Here is a 7,348-nt window from a genome sequence, read left to right as displayed (position 1 = left end):
CAAACTGTGCTTGCGGTTCTACGGCACCGTTCTGCTGTTCTGATATTCTAATAACTGCCATATTGTGAGTCACTGACAAATAGGAACTGTTATTGTTTCTTATATAAATGAATCATGATGAGTTGAATAAACCTGTTTTAATATAAATTTAAGGCAAATTTGTATGCCTTTATCTCACCTAAAAGAACTGGATTATTTCTGTACAAAAGGTGTCACAATATACTCAGTTTGAAAAAAAGATTGATATGAATAACTGCGATTGTGGATATTGTGTTAATACTTAATACAAATATCATAAAAAATTCAGTGCCAGTATCTGGTTATTTTTTCTAATATATCAGGTGGTGGTTTTGCACCCATTTAACATTTAGCCTTAAAGAGATAGTTCGGCCAAAAAAGACACTCTCGTTTCATTCCAAACCTTCTTTCTTTTGCAAAACACTAAAGAAGATATTTTGAAGAATGTTGTTGACCAAACAACATTGGCCCCCCATTGACTTCCTTCATTTCCCCCATTGACTTCAGTCATTTCCCCCATTGACTTCCACTTAGGAAAATTTCTTTTTGGATTGAAAAAGAGCCATTTACGGGTTTTGAAGGGTGAGGGTGAAAAATGATGACAGAATTTTTATTTTGTGGTGAACTGTCGCTTTAAGAGCCAATCACGTCAATCTGACTAATAAAATTATGAATTTCTTGTGATTAAAACCGAACTAGATTTTGCGATAATATCGCTATCGAGAATTATTTTGGCCACGATAACCGCGTAGTGAAAAGCTAATATCGTGTGAGCCTTATATTCTGTACATTTAAAATAAGAATCAAATCTGAAATTGTGGTTTTAAGGAGCAGACCGCTTTCGACCCGGTTTTCTCTTTTAAATACCTTCAGCTACAATTCACAAGCAAAATCTGTTTTGATCACAGATGTTACAGATGTAACGGTACATAGGATAATTGTTATTGTTGTAAATATGTTCGAGCCCGAGTGTGGTTGTCAGTCAGTGGTGTACGGACCGATTTCCAGGTAATTAACGTGGGTAAGAGCATATGATTTAAGGTAATTGCCTTGACAAGGGGGCTGAGTGAAGCTACACTTAATTACCTGAACATGTTCTCTCTCCCGGGAGCCCAGTGGAAACGGCCTTTTACTGCTTTTCCCTTTTATTCCACACTGCTGAAATTGGAGCAATGTGGAGGTGGTGAATTTGTTCCGCACCCCTCAATCTGCTCATCAGAAAAATTAAAACTGTAGTCGCCATGCCTAATAGTACACAGATTTTTCGTGTTTGTCTGAGGTGATTGTCTATTTTTCAGATATAAACACATGCAGATTTGCTCAAGCTTATTCTCAACTGTGGTAATTGCGAACAGCACTGGAGGGTTTCACAAATTTCGGAGAACTTCCTGTTTTGAAAACGTTCTGTCTATTTGAAGAAGCCTTTGTACGGAAAGTGCCACAGCGTGTCATGTTGTGAATCCTTGGGGAAGCTGAGATTCAGGCAAAGTTTTTCCATGTTACAATCATATTACCTCGATTGTACGTCTGTGGCGAACTGCCCGGGCCTGTTTTTATGACAGCAAAAATCAATTGCGCCATTTTCTAAACTGCACAATGTCACAATGATGTCAGATGACCTCATAGGCGCCGCGCTCAAATGCGATTGTGTGATGTGGTCAGCGCCATCAATACAAACGGGCACGTCTCCAGTTAATCAAACGGTGCAAATTTAATTTAACACATTTCGGCTGGATTGAGGAAAGGTAGAGAGGTGTGTTACGTGTCATGTCGCCTTCCATCATCAAACACTGTGACACAAGTCTGATTCAACGCTTTAGAGAAAACAGATTGGTGCAGACGGTGGTTGCAAATTGAGTGATATATAAGAAAGAAAATAGCGGTCGATCTGCCAACGTTTCGAATGTATCAGACAATATGTAGTTGCCGTGTCACGTGACTCCGTGCTATTGTGTGCGAATGAACAGTAAGGGGGGAGTGCTGCGGACCCCCGCTGGCTGGGTGTTACTCGAGGATTTGTCTGTATCGATGGGAGAGCAGCAGATATGTCTGTGTGAAGTCAAGCTTTCTCTCCCAGTCCAGGCCCCTTGCTGCGCCCACCTAGGATGATGAATCTCACTCGGACTTTCTTCTCCCAACCCCCTTCCATTCCTCCCTTCATCCACCTGCCCCCCACCCCCATTCTGCTTGATAGGTCGCCGAGTAGTTTATGGCACCACGGCGGCGAGGCGAAATGCTTTTTGTCCCCGCGTCATGTTTTTGTGTACACAGATTTGGCGTGCACCTGTGCTCGGCGCCGAACAAAGGTCCATAGCAACGGGAGGATCGCGGCAACTAGATACCACACCTGTTTGATCTTTAAGACCCCTCTTTGATAAGTGGCCGTAACCAGGGTAACCAGGACGAAATGGGTTTAATGCATTGTTTCAATAGGTGGAGCTTAGGATTTATGATAAAATATTTTTAGAGTTAAAATGAAGGTTGGGAAATTCATACTCACGTACCAGATGCACCACACGCACAGTGTTCTCCCCACAATTGTTTATCTGAAATAAAAAACAGTCATGGTTACGGAATGCCTTAATGCACATTTCAATTGCATTCGTTAAGTCTCTTTGTGCGTTTATCTGTAATTAAAACCACAACTGAAAAGATAAATATCAACTGGCCCTGGTTTTCCACGAGACCCGCTCTGATTTTCACGACATACATGCACAGTCTCTTCGGTGCGGCTGAACCCTGCTGTGCACAATCTTAGTCCTGTGCACTTCCTGCTTTGTAATTCAATTGCACGGCCTAACAGACACTCTCTCACTGGGAGGAAAGCCGAGCTTCTTAGCCCAGATACCCTTGGGATCCATGTGCTTAGCTATCTCCGCGGAGGCGAATGACATAGTGGACCATGAATAACTATTTAGCCTTAGACAGAAATAATTTGCATCCTGAACTAGATGGTCAAAAACACTTGGTAACTGATTTGACTTTATGTTTGTTATATTATTAAATTCTGAGAAATCTCTGTTTGATTTTCCACCACCAGACAAAACATAAGGACGCACAGAAAAGCTGTTTATCACCGCTACAAATGAAGTCATGCAGAAGAGGCAAGAGAAACTAATCTATTTTTCTTGTATTTGGAAAAGAAATATTTTCAAGCACAAACAGATCTTGAAAATCAGACATGGATGTGGTCTTAGGCCTTCCACGCTATCCTCGCTGGTCCCTTACCAACTTTCCCAGCTTCCCCCAGTGGACAGCTGGGCTGGATCAAACCTTGCTTCACATCCTCTCTAGGGCCTGTCACAAGTCAGATTCTATTCGCACCTCCAACACGATCACAAATGGCCTTTGCTTTTATTCAGATTCTGTCACGTTTCACTGTGTTTGTGGGCATGCGCGTGCACGTTTGCGTGCGTTCAGCCTCTGATGCATAACGGATTGCCAAGGTTAGGGGGGAAAGTAAAGCTGGTGGCCCTTGAAGTCGTCAGTAGATTCCACATATTACAGTAGGCGGTGATCTAATATCACTCAGAAAGATCAACAGCTGTCGAGCATCTCGCAATCTTTTAACAAGGGGAACCTCCAAGGTCCTCGCAGCCTAAATTTAATTCAGAGACACGGTGCAGTGATGTGATCTTGAACACCATCCATGAGGAACCTGATGCCCGTGGGCAACAAAGTCAACATAAGATTTATACATTTACACAGGCGTTGTGTGATAAGGTTTCCTTTTTTTCTCGAGACCAGGGACTAAAAAACATCTGTTGAAAACGATAAAGACAGAAGGCAGTTTACGTTTGAGTGGTTTTGTTTAGTGGACAAAGCTAGTTTGTTATCTTCACGTGTAAAGTCAACACGTCGTATTTTAGGCGGACGTAAGGATTTTGACGTAACCAGGCTGCATGTAATTGCATTAATTGAGCAAACGCGGCATGCACTTGTTTGAACACCTGCTCTAAACGTCCCCCCGCCCCCCCCCTTCGTGAAGTACAGACCGCGACATTTGGGCTGCCAAATCTGGAAGTGTTTTTCCATGTAAATGTGTAATCGCGACGCTTGCGGACAACCTGTCGCCTCCGCCTGCGCGCACATCTACAGCACGTGATGGAAACGCAGCGAGGAATCATCGATCAATTTTCTACTTGTTTTCGACCGATTGCGTTTCTTTGGGATTTAATTTGCAGTCTAATAATCTTATTCGTTTTAACATCAGCCAGAGACGAGCTTAATTTCCCATTCTAATTGAATACAATTCAATGCATTTTGTTTACATGACTGTTAAGAGATTTTGGTGAAATACACGTTTATCAGATGTGACCGAAGCTGTCTGTACCTGCAGCCTACGTAATTAAATTTCCTGACAGATAACACTGTTTATTTATGACAGATTTTAATTAAATGTGCTTATATCTCATTGCCCCGAGCGAAATTCGCAAACGTTACAATTAAATCCATTCTTTGTGTTTTTCTGTGCGAGTTCTCGTTGAGACAGAAATGCAATATTTGAAAGCACGTATATGCACTTTAAATCTAACTTGACAGGTGGTTCTGAACATCTGTTCGGGCGCTTCGGAGGTCCGTCGCTGAGCCTTGCGCAAGAAATCTTTAATTCCGATGAGATTTAGCAGCCTACATCTCAGTCTGTTCGAGATAAACAACAACACAATTCGTGTTCGGACTTTTATTTAAGAGTCGGTTTGTGCTTCTGGCACGGCAGACACCTTAATCGCCGTATTTCAATTAGCTCGGGAAATACTGTGAGCTATACAAAGCAATCCCAGATTAAACGTTGAATAGCTCACAATAATCAAACTAATGAAATCAAGGGGGCAATATTCTCCGTTTTTATGGATGTGTGGGAGGTTTTTACATCAGTGTCTGAATAAATCATTCATTTGTCAAATTGGTCCCCGGAGTTGATCCCGTTGTGTTGCGAATGATTGCAATTAATTGACTCTCGTTCTGTGCGGTGACGTTGGGAGCTGTCCCACCACTGTGGTGCTGAACATTGATCGAGGCGCAAAACGCCCTGGCATCCGGCGGAAGCTAATCATACGCGCCCTTTTCCTCGCACATTTTTTTGTGAGTAGGTATGGTATGGTATGTTGTTTTCCATTTTTGTAGTTGTTGCTACCCCTTCCATTTTATCTTTTTGCTTATGTGCAGCATGCCTACGACCCAAGACCACATAATATGGCATTAACAGCCACACTTCTGCCAAAAATCCAAAATGCTGAATTTAGAGTCTCATCACAGGTTATTTCCCGAGAAAAACTACATATTCTTCCCTATAGCCTTGCTTACACAGCGTGTTTTAATGTTCTTTTTTTACTATAAGAAACTAGGTCAACCGATAAAAAGCGGGGTTTTTTTTCTTGCGTTATTGAGTGTATCTGTTGAATACATAACGTATCTGGGAGCCCAGGCAAGGCCCACCTGGAGATGTGTGACTTGTCATATTCCCCACCGATGGACTGTACGCTCGAATCCGACCACGAACTCACCCCGAGGGGTTGGAGTTCTGCCAAGGCAGCATCTCACTTCATTGCATTAAATTGCCATCAGAATACATTTGAGCTAAACGTTAAGGGAAGGCCACCAGGACCCATCTATGCGATTAGCCACGGCAGAAAGATGAGGATGTTGAGGACTGCTCTGGTATTGGATTTGCCAAGAATAACTATAATAAAACAGCTCTTCAAATCTAATTGTAGTCATTCGGTCAACACACCAGATGGGGAACTGCGTATCTCGATGGGGCGCCTCTTCTATAAATCAATACAACTTTTGTAAAAGCATATTTGACTGGGAAAAGGCGATTATTTTGACCGAACGCGGCAAAGCAATGAATTAATAGCTTGCTAATAATGAATTATGTCGCTGGTCGTGACCCTCGGGGCTTTTCGTCGCAAAAAGAAAAAATGTAAATGAAAATCCACCGTTTGCTCATTTCTAAAAGGTTGCATTCATAGGATGTGATTTTTTGTTGTTGTTTACACAAAGATATTCGACGTGCACATTTAACCGAAAATGACTACTTATAGTGACTCGACAACGCGATCTTGTCACTCGGGCAACGCGTCCGCTACCTGTTGATCGGGATCAACACCTCGCTCGCCAACTTGCACTACACACATTTACACATTCGTTTTGTTTTAAAATGCAAAGAGGAAAACACGTCGGCATGACATCAGTCTGAATATTTGACATACAAACGCATTCAAATGACCACTAAATGTTTCCGTGTAACGTGCTACAGTGAATGCATTTCTATTATTATTGAATTATTCAATTTAAAGGTCATCATACAACAGCTTCGATTTTCCTAGGGCGGTTTTCTGTATCACATAATTTGCAAAACCTTGCGAGAACTCGAGGATTTATCCCTCAGCACTTTGTCTCCGGCTGACATCCCCCCCTTTAAATCTCGCAAAAACCTATTTTGACCGAAAACGAAAAATGTCAAAGAAAAATGCCTTACGTGTCTTTGCTGAAAGGTGTGGAGATGGAGAACGCTTCGCTGGAAGATGACAGCCAGTCGTCTTGTCATGTGCCGTAACAAAAGCATCCCATGCATCCAATGCCTGTCCCTTTAAAGCCTTGCTGCGTCCCTGGCAGGTGGCCTGTCAATTTACTGGATCGCTATGAGACGTCACCACATGGTGGATCGCGCAGAAAGTCAACCTTCATAATAAAAGTCACGGGTTTTTGTGTTGGGCTGTTCAATTTGTCGTCTAACAAATGTATTACATTTGTTTTATTTAATTGATTTTGTTGAGAGTTAACGACACAGACAATAACATCATCAGGAGACGGATATTCACTACAACATGCAATTAGGCCAATGTTAGAAATTTAAAGAGCTCACCCACACACCACATGAATTAGATGCACGCAGCGTGTCAGTCGGCATCGTGATTTTCTTTGGCATATATAGATTTGTTCTGTCACAACCTCAGAGTATATTCTTTGGGTTGCAAGAAATAAAAGGCCATTCGTGTTTTTTCTGTTTGCACAAACTCAATATTTTGCATTGTTCTGTAGATTGTTAATACATATTAAAATACAAATTATGGTGGATGAAAATGTAATTATATGGCTGGGTTTAAGATTAACATACACACCCTTCTCTGGTATAACGACCCAGCATTTGACAAAGACTGAATGCATAATGTGTTTTTATGATGTATTGAAGTGCTCTGAATGACTTCTGTAGGTCAGGGTATGCCTTGAACTGTTCCCTTTACAAGTGTAAAGTTGAATGAGCGCAGTGTCTTCACAGATAAACTTATTGATTTATTTATGATAGATAGAGAGAGAGGAGAGAGAG

The sequence above is a fragment of the Barbatula barbatula genome (assembly GCF_947034865.1).
Source record: "Barbatula barbatula genome assembly, chromosome: 25".
Lineage (NCBI taxonomy): Eukaryota > Metazoa > Chordata > Actinopteri > Cypriniformes > Nemacheilidae > Barbatula > Barbatula barbatula.
This window is presented reverse-complemented; position numbering follows the sequence as displayed.